Raw genomic sequence first — 21,746 nt, forward strand, 5'->3', positions numbered from 1 at the left:
CCTGGCCCACTTTCGCAGTCCGTTGGTACCGTTACCCATTATAGAAGTCCCTTTTGAACGGATAGGGATGGATCTGGTGGGGCCCCTCGTAAAGTCCGCTCGAGGGCACCAACACATCCTAGTGATTGTTGACTATGCCACCCGGTATCCAGAGGCGATACCTCTCAGACATACTGCAGCGAAGCTTATAGCTCGGGAGTTGTTTGCTGTGTTCTGCCAGGTGGGGTTGCCCAAGGAGATCCTTACGGATCAGGGGACCCCATTCATGTCTAAAGTGACCAAAGAGCTATGCCGGCTACTCCAGATCAAGCAGTTGCGTACGTCTGTGTATCATCCTCAAACGGATGGTTTAGTGGAGCGATTCAATAAAACCCTGAAAACCATGCTAAAAAGGGTGATTTCCAAAGACGGGAAAGACTGGGATATGATGCTTCCCTATTTGATGTTTGCCATTCGAGAGGTGCCACAGGCATCCACGGGGTTTTCGCCTTTTGAGTTGTTATACGGGCGACATCCCCGGGGATTGTTGGACCTGGCAAAGGAAACATGGGAGCAGGAGCCCACCCCCCATAAAAGTGTGATTGAACACATGTTAGGAATGCAGAACCGCATAAGTGCGGTCATACCAATTGTGAAGGAGCATTTACAGGAGGCTCAGGCCGCGCAAAGCGGCCGCTACAATAGACAAGCCACCGTGCGGACCTTTAACCCCGGGGATCGGGTGTTGGTATTGGTCCCCACGGCAGAGAGTAAATTCCTGGCTCAGTGGCAAGGCCCCTACGAGATAAAGGAAAGAATAGGGGTGGTCAACTATAAGGTATTGCAGCCCGGTAGGCGGAAAGCTGAACAAATATACCATGTCAACCTGTTAAAACCTTGGCAGGAACGGGAAAGCCTGATGGTTGATTTTTCCCCATCTCCCTCCTCTTCGGTCGTTCAAACCCGGCTCCAGCGACCTCCGGAGAGGACGAACCGGAAGTAAGGATTGGAGAAGCCCTCACCAAGCAACAGAGACGAGAGGCCAGACGGCTGGTTCAGCAGAACCCCGATGTCTTCTCCAAACTGCCTGGTAGGACCAGTCTGATACGACATGACATTGTCACCGAGCCTCACCTGAAGGTACGCCTGAAGCCATACCGGGTTCCGGAGGCTCGAAGACAAGCCATATCAGAGGAAGTAAAGACAATGCTACGCCTGGGGGTCATCGAAAAATCCCGGAGTGAATGGGCTAGTCCCATTGTCCTAATACCAAAACCCGATGGCTCCTTAAGGTTCTGCAATGACTTTAGGAGATTGAACGAAATATCCAAGTTCGATCTCTACCCCATGCCCCGGGTGGATGAGCTGATTGATAGGCTGGGACAGGCGCGATATTTCACCACGCTCGACCTGACCAAGGGGTACTGGCAGGTGCCACTGACGGAGTCCGCCAAGGAGAAAACCGCTTTTGTTACGCTGGAGGGTCTCTTCCACTATGTTGTCTTGCCTTTTGGGTTACATGGCGCTCCGGCCACGTTCCAGAGGTTGATGGACTTGGTGCTGGAACCCCACCAGGCGTATGCATCAGCGTACCTTGATGACATCATTATTTACAGCTCCGAGTGGCAGACCCACTTGGAACAGGTACAAGCGGTGGTGAACGCGCTCCGAACAGCCGGATTGACAGCCAATCCTAAGAAATGTGCGTTGGGGCTCACGGAAGCCCGCTACTTGGGCTATGTAATAGGCCAAGGAGTGATTAAGCCCCAAATTAACAAAGTTGAGGCGATCCAGAAGTGGCCTAGACCCCTGACCACGAAGCAGGTTAGGGCCTTCCTGGGTATCGTGGGGTACTACAGGAGGTTTGTAAAAAATTTTGCGGGACTATCAGCCCCCTTGACGGACCTTCTCAAAGGCAAGAAGTCCGTCATGGTGCACTGGACTCCGCAGGCCGAGGACTCCTTCCGGGCCCTGAAGGGGGTCCTGTGCGGACAGCCCGTTTTTGTCAACCCTGATTTCCGGAAGGAGTTCGTAGTACAGACTGACGCCTCTGAGGTCGGCCTGGGCGCAGTGCTGTCTCAGGTGGTTCAGGGGGAGGAACACCCCGTCACCTTCTTAAGTAGGACGCTCACCCCTCCCGAGCGGAATTATAGCGTAGTGGAGAAGGAGTGCCTGGCGATCAAGTGGGCCTTGGAGTCCCTACGCTATTACCTGCTGGGACGGCAGTTTCGCTTGGTGACTGATCACTCTCCGCTGGTCTGGATGAGGTCTGCCAAGGAACGGAATGCCCAGGTTACCCGGTGGTTCCTTTCTCTACAGAACTTCTGGTTTACGGTTGAACATTGGGCCGGGAGGTTGCAGGGCAACGCTGATGCCTTGTCCCGCGGCCCGTGTTTGATGGCGGTAGTTCAACCCCGCATGCTTGAACTGAGGGGGGGGGTATGTGAGACTGTGACCGGGGTTGTCTATGACAGCCGGTACGTCTCGCCCCGGTTGTGCTCCCTCCATGTATAGAAAGCAACTCCACTCCAGGGTTTATTGCTGTTTCCCTGCAGGCTGAAAGGAGGGTTAAAAGGAAACAGGAACCGGGAGTGGGGCCCTAGTGTGAGCGAGTGAACACAACTCCCTAAGCTTCTGCCGAGGAAGCACATGTGAGCCACTTTTTGGATTTGGCTCATGCAATAAACTGTGTGCTGTGACCATTGGCGCCTGGATCCCGTGTCTTCTGCCGCGCAGCCGACCACGTTACCTCACTATATATATATATATATATATATATATATATATATATATATATATATATATATATATATATATATATATATATATATATATATATATATATATATATATATATATATGTGTCCATATACACACACACACACACACACACACACACAGTGCCTTGCGAAAGCATTCGGCCCCCTTGATTTTTTCAACCTTTTCCCACATTACAGGCTTCAAACATAAAGACAAAAATTTTAATGTTATGGTGAAGAATCAACAACAAGTGGGACACAATTGTGAAGTTGAACGAAATATATTGCTTATTTTAAACCTTTTTAAAAAATAAATAACTGAAAAGTGGGGCGTGCAATATTATTCGTCCCCTTTCACTTAATACTTTGTAGCGCCACCTTTTGCTGCGATTACAGCTGCAAGTTGCTTGGGGTATGTCTCTATCAGTTTTGCACATCGAGGGACTGAAATTCTTGCCCATTCCGCCTTTGCAAATAGCTCGAGCTGAGTGAGGTTGGATGGAGAGCGTTTGTGGACACCAGTTTTCAGCTCTTTCCACAGATTCTCGATTGGATTCAGGTCTGGACTTTGACTTGGCCATTCTAACACCTGGATACGTTTATTTGTGAACCATTCCATTGTAGATTTTGCTTTATGTTTAGGATCATTGTCTTGTTGGAATACAAATCTCCGTCCCAGTCTCAGGTCTTTTGCAGACTCAAACAGGTTTTCTTCAAGAATGGTCCTGTATTTGGCTCCATCCAGCTTCCCATCAATTTTAACCATCTTCCCTGTCCCTGCTGAAGAAAAGCGGGCCCAAACCATGATGCTGCCACCACCATGTTTGACAGTGGGGATGGTGTGTTCAGGGTGATGAGCTGTGTTGCTTTTACGTCAAACATATGGTTTGGCATTGTGCCCAAATAGTTCGATTTTGGTTTCATCTGACCAGAGCACCTTCTTCCAAATGTTTGGTGTGTCTCCCAGGTGGCTTGTGGCAAACTTTAAACAACACTTTTTGTGGATATCTTTGAGAAATGGATTTCTCCTTGGCACTCTTCCATAAAGGCCAGATTTGTGCAGTGTACGACTGATTATCCTATGGACAGACTCTCCCACCTCAGCTGTAGATCTCTGCAGTTCATCCAGAGTGATCACGCGCCTCTTGGCTGCATCTCTGATCAGTCTTCTCCTTGTTTGAGATGAAATGTTTGAGGGACGGCCGGGTCTTGGTAGATTTGCAGTGGTGTGATACTCCTTCCATTTCAATATGATCGCTTGCACAGTGCTTCTTGGGATGTTTAAAGTTTTGGAAGTCTTTTTGTAACCAAATCCAGCTTTCAACTTCTCCACAACAGTATCATGGACCTGCCTGTTGTGTTTCTTGGTCTTCATGATGCTATCTGCGCTTTAAACAGAACACTGAGACTATCACAGAGCAGGTGCATTTATACGGAGACATGATTACACACAGGGGATTATAGTTATCATCATCAGTCATTTAGGACAACATTGGAGCATTCAGAGATCATTAATGAACTTCTGAAGTGAGTTTGCTGCACTAAAAGTAAAGGGGACGAATAATATTGCACGCCCCACTTTTTCAATTATTTATTATTTAAAAAAATGTAAAATAAGCAATACATTTTGTTCAACTTCAAAATTATGTCACACTTGTCGTTGATTCTTCACCACATTAAAGTTTTTATCTGCATGTTTAAAGCCTGAAATGTGGGAAAAGTTTGAAAAATTCAAGGGGGCCGAATAGTTTCGCAAAAGGCACTGATATATATATATATATATATATATATACACACACATACAGTACAGACCAAAAGTTTGGATACACCTTCTCATCTCTAGAACAACTATTAAGAGGAGACTTTGTGCAGCAAGCCTTCATGGTAAAATAGCTGCTAGGAATCCACTGCGAAGGACAGGCAACAAGCAGAAGAGACTTGTTTGGGCTAAAGAACATAAGGAATGGACATTAGACCAGTGGAAATCTGTGCTTTGGTCTGATGAGTCCAAATTTGAGATCTTTGGATCCAACCACCGTGTCTTTGTAGAAAAGGTGAACGGATGGACTCTACATGGCTGGTACCCATCATGAAGCATGGGGGAGGAGGAGGTGTGATGGTGTGGGGGGGCTTTGCTGGTGACACTGTTGAAGATTTATTCAAAATTGAAGGCATACAGAACCAGCATGACTACCACAGCATCTTGCAGCGGCATGCTATTCCATCCGGTTTTCGTTTAGTTGGACCATCATTTATTTTTCAACAGGACAATGACCCCAAACACACCTCCAGGCTGTGTAAGGGCTATTTGACTAAGAAGGAGAGTGATGGGGTGCTACACCAGATGACCTGGCCACCACAGTCACCAGACCTGAACCCAATCGAGATCGTTTGGGGTGAGCTGGACCGCAGAGTGAAGGTAAAAGGGCCAACAAGTGCCAAACATCTCTGGGAATTCCTTCAAGACTGCTGGAAAACCATTTCCGGTGACTACCTCTTGAAGCTCATCAAGAGAATGCCAAGAGTGTGCAAAGTAGTAATGAAAGCAAAAGGTGGCTACTTTGAAGAACCTAGAAAATAAGACATATTTTCAGTTGTTTCACACTTTTTTAAGTATTTCATTCCACATGTTTTAATTCATAGTTTTGATGCCTTCAATGTGAATCTACAATTTTCAAAGTCCCGAAAATAAAGAAAACTCTTTGAATGAGAAGGTGTGTCCAAACTTTTGGTCTGTACTGTATATAGCACAAGGTTATATATATATATATATATATATATATATATATATATATATATATATATATATATTTATGTTACAGCTCTGGCAAAAATTTAGAGACCACTGCAAAATTTTCGGTTTTTCTGATTTTTCTCTTTATAGGTTTATTTTTGAGTAAAATGTAAATTATTCTTTTATTCTATAAACTACTGACAACATGTCTCTGAATTTCCAAGCAATAAATATTGTATTTATTTTCTGAAAATATTAGTTTATAGAATAAAACAACAATTTATTATTGTTATTATTATTTATAGAGCACCATTGATTCCATGGTGCTCTACATGAGAAGGGGGTTACATACAGGATACATATACAAGTTTCAATAGACAGACTAGTACAGAGGGAAGAGGGCCCTGCGTTTGCGGGCTTACATTCTAAAGGATTTTGGGGAGGAGACAGTAGGTGGGGTGTTGGTTGGGCGGCAGTTCTGCACGGTGGTGGGGCGGCAGCTCCGCACGTTGGTGGGGCGGCAGCTCCGCACGGTGGTCGGGCGGCATCTTAGAACAGTGGTCGGGAGGCAGCTCAGCACGGTGGTCGGGCGGCAGCTCAGCACGGTGGTCGGGCGGCAGCTCCGCACGGTGGTCGGGCGGCAGCTCCGCACGGTGGTCGGGCGGCAGCTCCGCATGGTGGTGAGGCAGTGGGGTCATTGTAGATTATAGGGATTTCTGAACAAATGAGTTTCAGGTTCCGTTTGAAGCTTGCGAGTGTAGTAGATAGTCTGACGTGTTGAGGCAGCGAGTTCCAGGAGACTGGGGATGCTCGGGAGAAGTCTTGGAGTCGGTTGCGTGAGGAGCAAATGAGAGAGGAGGAGAGAAGGAGATCTTGGGAGGACCAGAGATTACGTTTTGGAGTGTAGCGAGAGATTAGTTCAGAGATATAAGGAGGAGACAGATTATGGATGGCTTTGTAGGTCAGTGTTAGTTTGAATTGGATACGATGGAAGATTGGGAGCCAATGGAGGGATTTGCAGAGAGGAGAAGCGGGGTGGTATTGAGGAGAGAGGTGGATCATTCGGGCAGCAGAATTAAGGATGGACTGGAGAGGGGCGAGCGTGTAAGCAGGGAGACCACATAGGAGGATGTTGCAGTAGTCGAGGCAGGAGATTATGAGAGCATGCACTAGCATTTTTGTAGATTGAGAATTGAGGAAAGGGCGGATTCTGGAAATATTTTTGAGTTGAAGATGGCAGAGGGTGGTCAGGGATTGGATGTGTGGTATGAAGGACAAGACAGAGTCAAAGGTCACTCCGAGGCACCGAACTTTGGGTGCTGGGGAGACCGTGATGTTATTTATTGTAATAGGTAGATCAGGTAGAGAGTGTAAGTGAGACGGAGGAAAGATGATCAGTTGAGTTTTGGCCACATTGAGCTTTAGGAAGCGAGAGGAGAAGAAGGAAGATATAGCTGATAGCCACTCTGGGATTCTGGACAGCAGAGAAGTGACATCTGGACCAGAGAGGTAGATCTGAGTATCATCGGCATATAGGTGGTACTGGAAGCAATGGGACTTTATGAATTGTCCCAGGCCAAATGTATAGATGGAAAAGAGTAAGGGTCCCAGGACAGAGCCTTGAAGGATGCCAACAGATATAGTTGTATAAAGAAAAAAAAATGTTTAAAAATGATGTAGCGCTCGCTGCATTTTTGACTCTCAGTGCAGATTTAGCGGATGGCTACGGGCTGCCACCCCCTCTGCCTGGCATTACCTTGGCTGGCGATCAAAATACAGGGAAGACCTTTAATTTTTTTTTTATTTAAAAAAGTAATTAAAAAAATAATGCATGGGCTCACGACGTATTTTGATCGCCAGTCAGGTAAAGCCAGGCAGCTGGGGCCTGGGATTTTCCACAGCCCGCAGCCGCTCCTGGAAATGGCACATTGTTTCTTAGCACCATTTCAAGGCACTTTACCCAGTGCGTCCAGCAACCCTGGTGCCGGGTGGCTCGCTGGGTAATAAAGGAGTTAATACCAGCTTTGTATTCTCACATGGTACTAAGCCCGAAAATTCATGGTGTCACGCGAAATTAGAGATGGCCACCATGAATTTCTAGTAAACAGTAAAAAAAAAAAACACAACACAGAAATTTTTTTTTAGTAGAAATAAAACAAAACAAAAAAACATTTAGAGACTCCATCTTTTTTATAAAAGAATCCTTAGCCCGACATAATCCATGGGGACAGCAGTGTCAACTCTGCTTCATCACTCTGCTTCTCACTGTATAGACTGTGTCTGTGCAGAGAACATTGTCAGCTCTGCTACATCACTCTGTACAGAGGCTGACAGTGAGGGTATGATTGCATTTGCATCTTGCATTGCATCACTCCACACGGTCTGAGTATCTCAGGACAGGAGCGCTTCAGCTGCATGGACATACATGCAGATGATCCGGTCCTGTCGGGAGATTGTGCGCCATGATGCGACACTCGCACTGTGACAATAAAAGTTCAGTTACCAGGACCTTCAATGACGTTATTGTCATGTGACCAGTCTGTAAGCCAATCAACATTCACACCAGACTGGCCACATGCTATGACATCATTGAAGGTCCTGTAAGTCCAGTGCATAGCAATGATCGTACTCGGAAGCAGGATTGGCAGGGAATCTGCAGGACGCATTGCGGGACCTGTAAGTATAATGACAATGTTTTTTAATAATGTGTTGTTTTTTTTTGTTTGCTTTTTTTTTTTTTTTTACAGTCCCTGGATCCGATCTGGAACTGATCTGGACCCGATCTGTAACACGAGCTTCCCAGGAAAGCTTGTGACTGGTATCGTGTACACGATCCCTATGTGATCGGTCCAATCCCCGATCAGGGGCATAACTTCCGCAGTCGCAGAGGTCGCCATTGCGACCGGGCCCGGCAGCTTAGGGGCCCACTCTGCAGACCACGTGGCCGCTATATATACTGATGCCGCCTCCGCTGATACCGGGCCCCCCTACCCGGTGTAATCAGCAGCGGCATTGGGCCCTCCTGCCCGGTGTCATCAGCGGCGGCATCGGGCCCTACTGCCCGGTGTCATCAGTGGCGGCACTGGGTCCCCCTGCACGGTGTCATCAGTGGCGGCATCGGACCCTCCGGCCCGATGTCATCAGCGGCAGCACTGGGCCCCCTCCCCCGTCATCGTGCACAGCAATGATGAAGCATAGAGCAGCGCTCCATGCTCCATCATTCTCCCCATGTGTGCGGTGACGTTACTCCGGTGCGACTACTGTGCTGAGAGCACACAGCATAGGACGGACTGCTGTCCGCACTGCAGTGTCAGCAGCTTCTCACCCTGCAGTGCGGGCAGCGGCGGGAATGACGAGCGATGCTGTCAGCAGGTTAGATGAGATCATTACCTGCTGTGACGATCACCTGTACTCCTGACGTCAGCGCTGTCACTGACTTCTGTGCCCGCAGCGTTCTCACATCACGTCTCACGGGCGGCCCAAGACTGTCACTAGCGGTGACGTCACGGGCTCCCGCGATTCTTCGCTGTGAACGCGGCGGACAATGGAAGTCAGTGACAGCGCTGACGTCAGGAGTGCAGGAGATTGTCACAGCAGGTAATGATCTCATCTAACCTCCTGACAGCAGCGCTCGTCATCCCCTGCAGTGACATGGGCTGACCTATTGATGTTAGCTCAGGTCACTGCACTACTCTCCCAACCAATGGGGAACATTCTGTTCTTCATTGACTGGGACATTGACTATGGTATGGATCGTCGTGGGACCCCCTTATTGGATTACGCCAGACCCGGATTTGATTGTTCTTTTCAATAAATTGGTGAAAGAGGGAACGTTTTGGGGAGTGTTTTTTAAAATAAAACTTTTTCTGCTGTTTATTTTTCTTTAATTACTGACTGGGTTAGTGATGTCAGGTATCTGATAGATGCCGTGACATCACAAACCCCAGGGCTTGATGCCAGGTGACATTACACATCTGGCATCAACGCCATATATTACCCCGTTTGCCACCGCACCAGGGCAACGGGATTAGTTGCGACGAAGCGCCAGGATTGGCACATCTAATGGATGCGCCACTTCTGGGGCGACTGTGGCCTGCTATTTTTAGGCTGGGGAGTGTCCAATAATGGTGGACCTCCCTAGTCTGAGAATACCAGACCACAGCTGTCCGCTTTACCTTGGCTAGTGATCCAATTTGAGGGGCACCCAACATTTTTTGTTTTAAATTATTTATTTAAATTTAAAATAACAGTGTGGGTTGCCCTCTGTTTTGGATTACCAGCCAAGGTGAAGCGGTCAGCTGTGGTTTGCACGCTGCAGCCGTCTGCTTTACCCTAGCTGTCTACAAAAGATAGGGGGGACCCCAAATCGTTTTTATTTTAATTATTTATTTTTTGGCTAAATACAAGGCTAAGCACTCTTTAGTGCCACATGAAAGTCACTAAAGGGTGCCAGCTTAGAATATGCAGGGGGGTGGGACATTATATATGTCTTTCTCATCTAACTATCTATCTATCCCTCTATTCATTCATTCATCCATCAATCCCTCCCTCTATCTCTCTGTCTCTTTATCTATATATCCATCTCTATATCTACCCATCTATTTATCTTTCTAGTGGACCACAAAAAAAACGGAAGGCACAGGGATACCACACGGATGCATCCGTGAAAAAAAACGGACTGTTTTTTGCGGACCGCAAAGACGGAACGGTCATGTGAATGTAGCCTTATATACAGGGAGGCCTGGGGGTTCTGCATTATAAACAGGGAGGCCTGGGGGTTCTGCATTATACACAGGGAGGCCTGGTGGGGGCTGCATTATACACAGGGAGGCCTGGTGGGCTGCATTATGCACATGGAAGCCAGGTGGAGGCTGCATTATACACAGGGAGGCTTGGTGGGGGCTGCATTATACACAGGGAGGCCTGGTGGCCTGCATTATGCACATGGAAGCCTGGTGGAGGCTGCATTATACACAGAGAGGCCTGGTGGGGGCTGCATTATACACAGGTAGGCCTGGTAGGGGCTACATTATACACAGGGAGGCCTGGTGGGTGCTGCATTATACACAGGGAGGCCTGGCTGGGGCTGCATTATACACAGGGAGGCCTGGTGGGCTGCATTATGCACATGGAAGCCTGGTGGAGGCTGCAGTACACACAGGGAGGCCTGGTGGGTGCTGCATTATACAAAATGAAGGACACCTTATACATTGACTATAGGGGTGCATTTACATGGAGGAGTATGGGGCTGCATGATAAAATATGAAGGTTTTATGGGGCTGCATTATAACACATAGGACTATGCGGGCTACATTATAATATATGGAGGACTATGGAGGCAACCTTATACATGGACTATGGGGGTGCATTATAAAACATGGAGCACTATGTGGTGCAGTATAATCTATTGAGTACTATGGGGTAAATTACAACACATAGAGAGCTATGGGAAATGCATTATAATACATGGAGGACTATGGAGGTGCATTCTATTATATCAAGTGTTATGTGGAACCCTTTATACTATATGGAAGGCTATGTGGGGGCCATTACAGTATTTGAGAACTATATACGAGGGGGGACAAAGATACAAGCATGGGATTCAAACGTGTTTGTGCTGAGGGAAAAAGGCTTTCCCTCAGCACCCAGCTTTCCCATGCTCTGCTATTATCTTCTCTCAGCACCCAGCTTTTCTATGCTCTGATATGGGAAAGCTGGGTGCTTAGGGAAAGATGTATAGCAGAGCATGGGAAAACTGGGTGCCGATGACAAGTTGGATATCAGAACATAGGAAAGCTGGATGCTCATAGAGGGTTTTTAGATCATGGGAAACTTGGGTGCTGAGGGTAAAAGCCAAGTGTCAGCAAGATTATCACGTACCCCGAGCGCCAGTGTCATCCCATACCCCAAGTGTCGGTATGCGCGGAGGGGGGGGACCCGGGTCCGAACTTTGCACCAGGGCCCATCAAACTCTAGTTACACCACTGTCCCCAATTTTTACAGATCGAGATCGCCCATCACTCACCATATGTTATAGAAATGCCACAATATATTCATAGTCTGAGACATCTGCAAAAAATCTAGGCCAATAATTGTTTTGTTTCGGGCAAAGTCCAAAGGATGAAAACACATTTTAAAAAAATAAGCATTTTTGGACAGAGCCAAGTAAAGGATGGTAGTGATTAAGAGACAAAGGTTATAATTCCATGGATGATATAATAAAGTTTGATGCTTTTAACTTGAACTATGTGTTTTAGAAGAATCCATTTATAATGGATAACCACTGTTCCAGATCTGTCACCCTATGGATCCCAGCAGAGCCTGATAGACCGCATTGTTTTTTTAATAGGGTCCGTTGTGGTTTTTCATGTGTTTTGCCTTCTCTTGCTGTCAAAAGGTGATGGAACTACAGATGGAGCCTCGAGCGGCAATGGGAAAGCTACTGTGTATCACCGAAACCAGGCAAATGTTTCTTACGGAATCTGAGTACCATAAAGATACCAGAACCTGAAGAGCTTGTTTCATATTTTGTCAGCATAGAAGTGAGACCAGCCCCATGTATTCCTGTCCTGTTTGATGCATTGGTTGGGGGATGTGACCGTAAGGCTGTATGCACACGTGTTTTCGTGGCATCTTTGATGAATATTTTTCAGTGCAGATTTGTGACAAAACCTGGAGGGTTTCCTGATACCAATAAAGTGAATGAGAATCCTCAAGTCTCATGCATATGTTGAGTATTGCAGATTTGGTACAGATTTATGTCAGTTCTTTTACTTTTGCTGCAGATTATACCCATAAATACAACGAAAAGAACTGGTTATGCAGATAAAAGCAACCAAAACTAATATATTATGCCCTATAAATAATTATTAATCAAGAAAAAATATTTTAAAAGGAGCTCCTTAGACTAAAACAAATTTGCTCTGAAGAAAATACTTTGGAAAAAACAATTTCACGATCTGTACCAAAGATTTAGAAATTGTGGTTACGATCACAGACAGATTCACTGTGCTAAATTAACTCCTAGAAATTAACTACTTTATAATGATCCATCTGGAAAAATTCTTAAGGCCCGTTTCACACGTCAGTGAAAAACACTGACGTTTTTCACTGGCGTGTAAAACACGCACATGTCCCTCCGTGTGCCGTGAATCACGGCACACGTGGGTTGTCTAAGTGCAATCCGTGCTCCGTTCTCCGTGATTGCACTTGGAGAGTAACTCACCTGTGCGCGCTCCCGCTCTCCATGGTGCTGATCGCTCCCGCGGTGCAGCATCCGGCCGGCACTGACCCCCGCAGCAGCTGCTTCCGGGTCGGCTGTGTCGTGCATCATGAATATGCGCGACAGTAATGAGCCGGCTCAGAAGCAGCAAGCTGCATGGGCTGCAGAGGACATCGCTGGAGCCAGGTGAGTAAAAATGATTTTTATTTTAAAAGCACATTTTTTTCTGGCACGTTTTTCACGGACCACACCACTGCGTGGTCCGTGGGACATCAGTGATGCCAGAAAAAAATGGACATGTCTCCGTGCGGCAATCACGGACACGCGGGTACGCCGCACGGAGACACGTGCAGTGAAAAATCACTGATGTGTGAGCAGACCCATTCATTAAAATGGGTCTGCGTATGTCAGTGATTCTGGTACGTTTAAAAAAAAGCTCAAACGTACCAGAATCACTGACGTGTGAAACAGGCCTAAAAAGAAGGAGGACAATGCCGGTCTGATTACAATTTTTAACAAGCAATGGGATCATCTGACCAAGATTGCTAAAAAAACACTATAAGGTTCTCCAAGCGGAGTCCATTTTAAATAAATTTTACCTCCGACACTGCAGATTACAGCAAGGAGATGTAATATTAAGATTTATTAGATAAAAAGGCACTATGACCCGTTTCGGAAGACAAATACTGCTAGTAGCAATCATGGCGGGATATTCTCCATGTGGTAATTGTAAAGCTTGTTTGAATTTAAAAAAATAAAAAAAAAAAGAAGTAAAAATTTCAGTTGTATGGATGGATCACCACAATAAAAAAGATCTTACAACATTTAACATACCTATCCAAAGGAGTTATTTACTCTGCAAAATACCCCATGTAACAAAATATATATAGGGATGACAAACAGAATAAAAAATTTGAGTAAAGGCTACTTTACACGCTGCGATATCGGTCCCGATATCGCTAGCGTGGGTACCCGCCCCCATCTGTTGTGCGACACAGGCAAATCGCTGCCCGTGGCGCACAACATCGCGCAGACCCGTCACACATACTTACCTGCCCGGCGACGTTGCTGTGACCGGCGAACCGCCTCCTTTCTAAGGGGGCGGTCCGTGCGGCGTCACAGCGACGTCACTGAGCGGCCGCCAAATAGAAGCGGAGGGGCGGAGAGGAGTGGCCGGAACATCCCGCCCACCTCCTTCCTTCCTCATAGCGGCCGGGAGGCAGGTAAGGAGAGGTTCCTCGTTCCTGCGGCGTCACACATAGCGATGTGTGCTGCCGCAGGAGCGACAAACTACATCGTTACTGCTGCAGTAACGATAATCGAGAATGGACCCCCATGTCACCGATGAGCGATTTTGCAATGATGCAAAATCGCTCATCGGTGTCACATGCAACAACATCGCTAATGCGGCCGGATGTGCGTCACAAATTCCGTGACCCCAACGACTCCGCATTAGCGATGTCGCAGCATGTAAAGCCCCCTTAAGGGAACATTTTCGAGACATTGAAAAGTCTAAAGGCCGCTTTACATGCAACGACACCGCTAACGAGATGTCGTTGGGGGTCACGGAATTCTTGATGCACATCTGGCCTCGTTAGCGACATTGTTGCATGTGAAACGCAGGAACGACTGTTAACGATCAAAATTACTCACCTTATTGTTGATCGTTGACGCGTTGTTCCTTTCCTGAATATCGTTGCTGTTGCAGGACGCAGGTTATTCGTCGTTCCTGCGGCAGCACACATCGCTATGTGTGACACCGCAGGAACGAGGAACTACATTGTACCAGCGGCCGCCGGCAATGAGGAAGGAAGGAGGTGGGATATTCCGTCCGCTCATCTCCGCTTCTATTGGACGACTGCCGTGTCACGTCGCTGTAACGCCGCACAAACCGCCCCCTTAGAATGGAGGCGGTTCGCCGGCCACAGCGACGTCACAGGGAAGGTAAGTCCGTGTGACGGGTGTAAGCGATGTTGTGCGCTACGGGCAGCGATTTGCCCGTGACGCACAACCGACGGGGGCAGGTACGCTCGCAGCGTGTAAAGTGCCCTTAAGATTGAAATTGAGGATGAAAACTTGAAAACCTTGCCAAAACACTTCAAACGCTTCCATGGATCCAACTCGAGATTGCTGACTATTCAAGCAATTGATTAGGTATCCTTAAGTATTCAAGGAGGGAATTTATTCAAAATCTTTCTAATGTACAAAGTAAATGGATACATAAATTGTTGTCATCTGCCTTTCAGGGTCTAGGAAGAGGCCACTCAAGCAACAGCCATCCGCTCTACCCCTTCCACCAGTCTTTCCTACAGTTTCCAAAAACGTCTGGCTGGAGAAACTTTCTTCAGGCCTAGTGAAGATTGGGCGTATGTGGGGGGTACTGTAGCACCAGCATCCCTACACTACTCTGCCTCTCACTACCAGGGACGTCAACTAATTCACCTCTGCAGCTTGACTGCGTCCTTCATCGCACTCCCACGGCTGTCTTTGTGCTTCTCTGCCTCCTCCTCCCGGGGCCTGTGCATGCCGCACAGGTCCACCGGAAATACACTTAAGGCCGCTTTACACGCTGCGATCTCGCTAGCGAGATCGCTAGCCTGCGTACCTGCCCCTGTCGGTTGTGCGACACGGGCAATCGCTGCCCGTGGCGCACAACATCGCTCAGACCCATCACACTACTTACCTGCCTAGCGACGTCGCTGAGACCGGCGAACCGCCTCCTTTCTAAGGGGGTCGTTTCATCCGGCGTCACAGCGACATCACTAAGCGGCCACCCAATCGAAGTGGAGATGAGCGGGACGAACAACCCGCCCACCTCCTTCCTTCCTCATTGCTGGCGGCCGCAGGTAAGGTGAGGTTCCTCGTTTCTGCGGTGTCACACATAGCGGCAACGATTTTTGGGAATAGGGGAGCATGTCAACGATTAACGATTTTGCGACCATTTTCGATCGCACGTAGGTGTCAAACGCAACGACATCGCTAAAATAGCCGGATGTGCGTCACGAATTCCGTGACCCCAACGACATCGCTTTAGCGATGTCGCTGCGTGTAAAGCGGCCTTTAGGGTGTGCGCACCTGCCCTGCTCTTAAAGGGCCAGTGCTGTGTTTCTTGTAAGTGCCCATTATTCTATGGCTGAGAGGTACTGGGTACATTAGGCATGTTCCCAGTAAGAGAGGTGCCTGCACATCAGCTTTAGTCAGTCTTCGGGGTACTTTGCACTCTGCGACATCGCTAGCTGATTGAAGCGATGCAGAGCACGATAGTCCCCACCCCCGTTGCAGATGCGATATCTTGTGATAGCTGCCGTAGCGAACATTATCGCTATGGCAGCTTCACACGCACTTACCTGCCCTGCGACGTCGCTCTGGCCGGCGCTCCGCCTCCTTCCTAAGGGGGCGGGTCGTGCGGCGTCACAGCGACGTCACACGGCAGGCGGCCAATAGAAGCGGAGGGGCAGAGATGAGCGGGACGTAAACATCCTGCCACCTCCTTCCTTCCTCATTGCAGGCGGGACGCAGGTAAGGAGATGTTCCTCGCTCCTGCGGCTTCATACACAGCGAGGTGTGCTGCCGTCAGGAACGAGGAACAACATCGTACCTGACGCTGCAGCGAAATTATGGAAATGACCGACACTACACAGATCACTGATTTTTGACGCGTTGCAATCGTTTATCGGTGCTTCTAGGCTTTACACGTTGCGACGTCGTTACCGGCGCTGGATGTGCGTCACTTTCGATTTGACCCCGACGAGATCGCAGTAGTGATGTCGCAACGTGCAAAGTACTCCTTCCTGTTTGCAAAGTAGTTGTTAGGTCCCATGCTCCTGTCCCTTTATCTACTCAGATGCCCGCCTTCCCATACCTGCCTGCCTCTAACGTGCCCACCGTACATGTCTGCTCCCACTGTCCTGTCTGCTTCAGCCATCCCAGCTACACCCGCCAGCACAAGAGACTGTACCCGCCTGCACCCATGTCAGTCCCTGCCTTATCTATCTTGGGGATCAGCTGCCACAGTCCTGGACATTGCCCTGGAAGTGGTACCTAGTGTCCATCTTAGTGGTTATTAAGTTAAGCCCCTTCTATGTCAGGCTATGCCTGGGACCCCCTGTGGACCAGTGGGTCCACTCCTACTTCTGCCAACCCCAACATTGGCAAGCGTTACAGTCTGACCATAACCATGATCTCTAAGGCGGGCTTTGCACGTTGCAACATCGGTAACAATGTGTTACCGATGCTGCAGCGATAGTCCCGCCCCCGTCGCACGTTCGATATATAGTGAAAGCTGCCGTAGCGATTATTATCGCTATGGCAGCTTTACACGCACATACCTGCCGTGCGACGTCCCTCTGGCCGGCGACCCGCCTCCTTCCTTAGGGGGCGGGTCGTGCGGCGTCACAGTGACGTCACACGGCAGGCGGCCAATTGAAGTGGAGGGGCGGAGATGAGCAGGATGTAAACATCCCGCCCACCTCAGTCCTTCTCATTGCAGCCGGGAGGCAGGTAAGGTGAAGTTCCTCGCTCCTGCGGCTTCATACACAGCGATGTGTGCGGCCGCAGGAACGAAGAACTACATCGTACCTGTCGCTCCCCCGGCATTATGGAAATGTCGGAGGCTGCAGCGATGATACGATGACGACGATTTTGCGCTCGTTCATCGTATCATCTAGGATTTACACACTACGACATCGCAAGTGACGCCGGATGTGCGTCACTTTCGATTTGACCCCACCGACATCGCACCTGCGATGTCGTAGTGTGCAAAGCCCGCCTAACTCTTTGGTACAGATCATGAGATTCTTCTTCAAAAGTATTTTCATTAGAACAAATTTGTTTTAGTCTAAGGTATTGTCCTATGGGTATACCTTGGATTGTAGATCTCGGGTGTGACGAACTTGCATGTACGAAAGAGTTGGTAGACGTTGGTTTACAGTAGACATCTGTGCAAACTCACCTTTTGAGTGTAACCTGGATAGAAATGTCCAAAAAATTGAGTTTTAGACCAGATGTGTAGGTTAGTTTAATATTTAAAAGGGAAGGTATCGCAGGTTTTTATTTTTGTATTAAAAATAGGGATTATGAAATCAAGTATTTCTAATACAAAATGAAAATCGCAGCTTATTTAGTTTTTATTTCATTCTTATTTTACTGGAGGCACTGGGTGCTGCCATGCTGGATTTGCCGTGTGTGTAACGACAGTAACTCATTCTCATTCCTTTATGGCAGCCCCTGTGCATAGAGAACAGTAGTCGGGATCCGACCCCATTCACTAATGTTACAGTGGGCGTCTGCTGTGAACTGGACGCGCCCCTTGGGCTGTCCAGATCACAGCAGAGGGAGGAGATCAGCGCCATTATTGTGGAGCTCACAGCGTATGCTGTTTGCTCTACTATACCCCTGTCAACCGCTGGGATGTGCGAGTACAGGCCGCCTCCCCTCCCCTCGTTACCGTCTCCGATGACATCCCATCCCTCCGTTCTCCCCAGCCCCTGCTCTGCCCCCGCTATTGCCGCCGTCCCCCCCGCCTTTACCGTCTCCAATGACACCCTCCTCCCTCCATTCTCTGCCCGCCGCCGCTGTGTGTGTGTCACTGCATGTGAGTACCTGTGAGTGTACCGGTGATACTGTCTGCAGGGTTGTGTATCTAATCCTATGCTGTGTGATACTGTCTGCATAGCTGTGTAATGTATCTAATCTCCTGTGTGATACTGTCTGCTGAGCCATGTATCTAATCCTATCCTGTGTGATACTGTCTGCACGGCTTTGTATCTAATCCTATGTTGTACAAGTCTTTTACTAGGCAATGCTCCCACTAGCCAGATTCCTACTCCACACTGATGAGGGGCAAATACCCCGAAATGGCTGTCTGTGGATGGATACCATGTTTGGCATAGGTGGTCTCCTTGACTGGAGACTGCCCTTCCCGTGGTTGTTCCTTCCCGGTGAAAGACCTGGCTAGTTTCCTGCCAGCGTTGAGAAACATGTGATGGTGTCTCCGCAGGCCTTCTTGCTTTGAATATTTCCCAGGGGTCATTGCTCTAGAATCACTGCGTTGAGAAACACGTGATGGTGTCTCCGCAGTGGTGGATGTTGATCTCCCTAAGGTCAACCATCCTTGCTCACATAATCCTATGTTGTGTGATACTGTCTGCTGAGCTGTGTAACTAATCCTATCCTGTGTGATACTGTCTGCAGGGCTGTGTATCTAATCCTATCCTGTGGCAGACTGAGTGCACGAGGGAAACGGGACTTAGAAAAAAAAAAGAGAAATTTTGCAGACTTCCGAGATCTGACCGGCGTCGGCAGCCCCCTGTATCCGAAAAGGGCTCCAGGCAATCTCGCCAGAGAGTCCTTGGGACTTTGAATAATTTTCAACATTCTCAGACTTCCGTAGTCAGCGAGCGCTGACTATGCCGGAGGACTCCCGAGCCGCGGATTGTTTTTCGCGCGTGTCCCGCTGGTGCCTGGGCCCCGAGGGGAAGTTCTCGGGCCAAAACGCATCGATATCGCGTGTGCGTTTCTTTGTCCGGGGGACCCCAGACTGCCATCCGAACGCGTGGAAGTCGAGCCCGGATTGTTTTTCCCGCATGCCCCGCTGACACCCACGGAGCTCAAAGGGGGAACCCCTCGTTGGCATGCCTGGGCCCCTAGGGCCACGAGGGAAAGTTCACAGGCAAAAACGCATCGAAATCGCGTGTGCGTTTTCTTTGTTTTTTTGTCCGGGGGGCCCCCGGGCGAATTCTGGACTGATTCCCCCCGTGATTTGGATAAAACCTGAACATTTTCAGGCCCCCGCGACCTTCCGGAGGTGCCGGGGCCCCGGGGGCCCGAGCGGGGCCCCGGGCGCTCTCGCCCGACTGCCCTCGGCGCCTGGATGAAAACCGGAAAGTTTCAGGCCCCCGCGACCTTCCGGAGGCGACGGGGCCCCGGGGGCCCGAGGGGCCCCGGGCGCTCTCGCCCGACTGCCCTCGGCGCCTGGATGAAAACTGGAAAGTTTCATGCCCCCGCGACCTTCCGGAGGCGACGGGGCCCCGGGGGCCCGAGGGGCCCCGGGCGCTCTCGCCCGACTGCCCTCGGCGCCTGGATGAAAACTGGAAAGTTCCATGCCCCCGCGACCTTCCGGAGGCGACGGGGCCCCGGGGGCCCGAGGGGCCCCGGGCGCTCTCGCCCGACTGCCCTCGGCGCCTGGATGAAAACTGGAAAGTTTCATGCCCCCGCGACCTTCCGGAGGCGACGGGGCCCCGGGGGCCCGAGGGGCCCCGGGCGCTCTCGCCCGACTGCCCTCGGCGCCTGGATGAAAACTGGAAAGTTTCATGCCCCCGCGACCTTCCGGAGGCGACGGGGCCCCGGGGGCCCGAGGGGCCCCGGGCGCTCTCGCCCGACTGCCCTCGGCGCCTGGATGAAAACTGGAAAGTTTCAGGCCCCCGCGACCTCCCGGAGGCGACGGGGCCCCGGGGGCCCGAGGGGCCCCGGGCGCTCCCGCCCGACTGCCCTCGGCGCCTGGATGAACACTGGAAAGTTTCAGGCCCCCGCGACCTTCCGGAGGCGACGGGGCCCCGGGGGCCCGAGGGGCCCCGGGCGCTCTCGCCCGACTGCCCTCGGCGCCTGGATGAAAACTGGAAAGTTTCAGGCCCCCGCGACCTTCCGGAGGTGACGGGGCCCCGGGGGCCCGAGGGGCCCCGGGCGCTATCGCCCTACTGCCCTCGGCGCCTGGATGAAAACTGGAAAGTTTCAGGCCCCCGCGACCTTCCGGAGGTGACGGGGCCCCGGGGGCCCGAGGGGCCCCGGGCGCTATCGCCCTACTGCCCTCGGCGCCTGGATGAAAACTGGAAAGTTTCAGGCCCCCGCGACCTTCCGGAGGTGACGGGGCCCCGGGGGCCCGAGCGGGGCTCCAGACGATCTCTCCCAATCTTCCCCGGCAGTTGGGAGAAATCGGTCAAAAAAAAAAATTCCGTCAGACTTCCATCATCCGGGGGGGGTGTCGGGGCCCTCGGGGGCCCGAGCGGGGCTCCAGACAATCTCTCCCAATGTTCCCCGGCAGTTGGGAGAAATCGGTCAAAAAAAAAAATTCCGTCAGACTTCCATCATCCAGGGGGGGTGTCGGGGCCCTCGGGGGCCCGAGCGGGGCTCCAGACAATCTCTCCCAATGTTCCCCGGCAGTTGGGAGAAATCGGTCAAAAAAAAAAATTCCGTCAGACTTCCATCATCCGGGGGGGTGTCGGGGCCCTCGGGGGCCCGAGCGGGGCTCCAGACAATCTCTCCCAATGTTCCCTCATGGATTCATGTCTTTTTACATCAGTTAAAAGATGTGCTCCTCTGACCATCCGAGCATGTCACAGCCCTGGACCAGACCCTTATCAAAGGACAATAAAACTTTCACACTGAACTGCAGCAGTATTTATGGCTAGAACAGCTTGTCCCCCTGCCATAGAGATAGTTCTGTTTCATATAACTTGCTCTTTTTTTTTTTTTTTTTTTTTTTTTTTTTTACTGCACTATTCTAAGTCCTGTTGTGTATAAATACGTGACTCTTCAGATTTTGTGTTATACCATGCCTGATGAAGAGACCTGAGTAGTCTCGAAAGCTTGCAATTATTACCATCTTTTCAGTTAGCCATTAAAAGGTATCAACCACTGAGGACTCTCTGTTCTTTTAAACAATTTTTTTATCTCTACTGGCTAACACGGTACAAAGATATATTTTACTTGTATCCCAATGTTCCCCGGCAGTTGGGAGAAATCGGTCAAAAAAAAAAATTCCGTCAGACTTCCATCATCCGGGGGGGGGCGTCGGGCAGCCTCGGAAGCCGAAAAGGGCTCCAGAGAATCACGCCGGAGAGTCCTTGGGACTTAGAAAATTTTTCAGACTGTTCAGACTTCCATCATCCGAGGGGGCGTCGGGCAGCCTCGGAAGCCGAAAAGGGCTCCAGAGAATCACGCCGGAGAGTCCTTGGGACTTAGAAAATTTTTCAGGCCGTTCAGACTTCCATGGTTGACGCCTCTTAACTCGAATCCGACGGACAGTTCCACGCGTTTTGACATGTCCTCGGTTGCA

This window comes from Anomaloglossus baeobatrachus, chromosome 2 (assembly GCF_048569485.1).
Source record: "Anomaloglossus baeobatrachus isolate aAnoBae1 chromosome 2, aAnoBae1.hap1, whole genome shotgun sequence".
NCBI lineage: Eukaryota > Metazoa > Chordata > Amphibia > Anura > Aromobatidae > Anomaloglossus > Anomaloglossus baeobatrachus.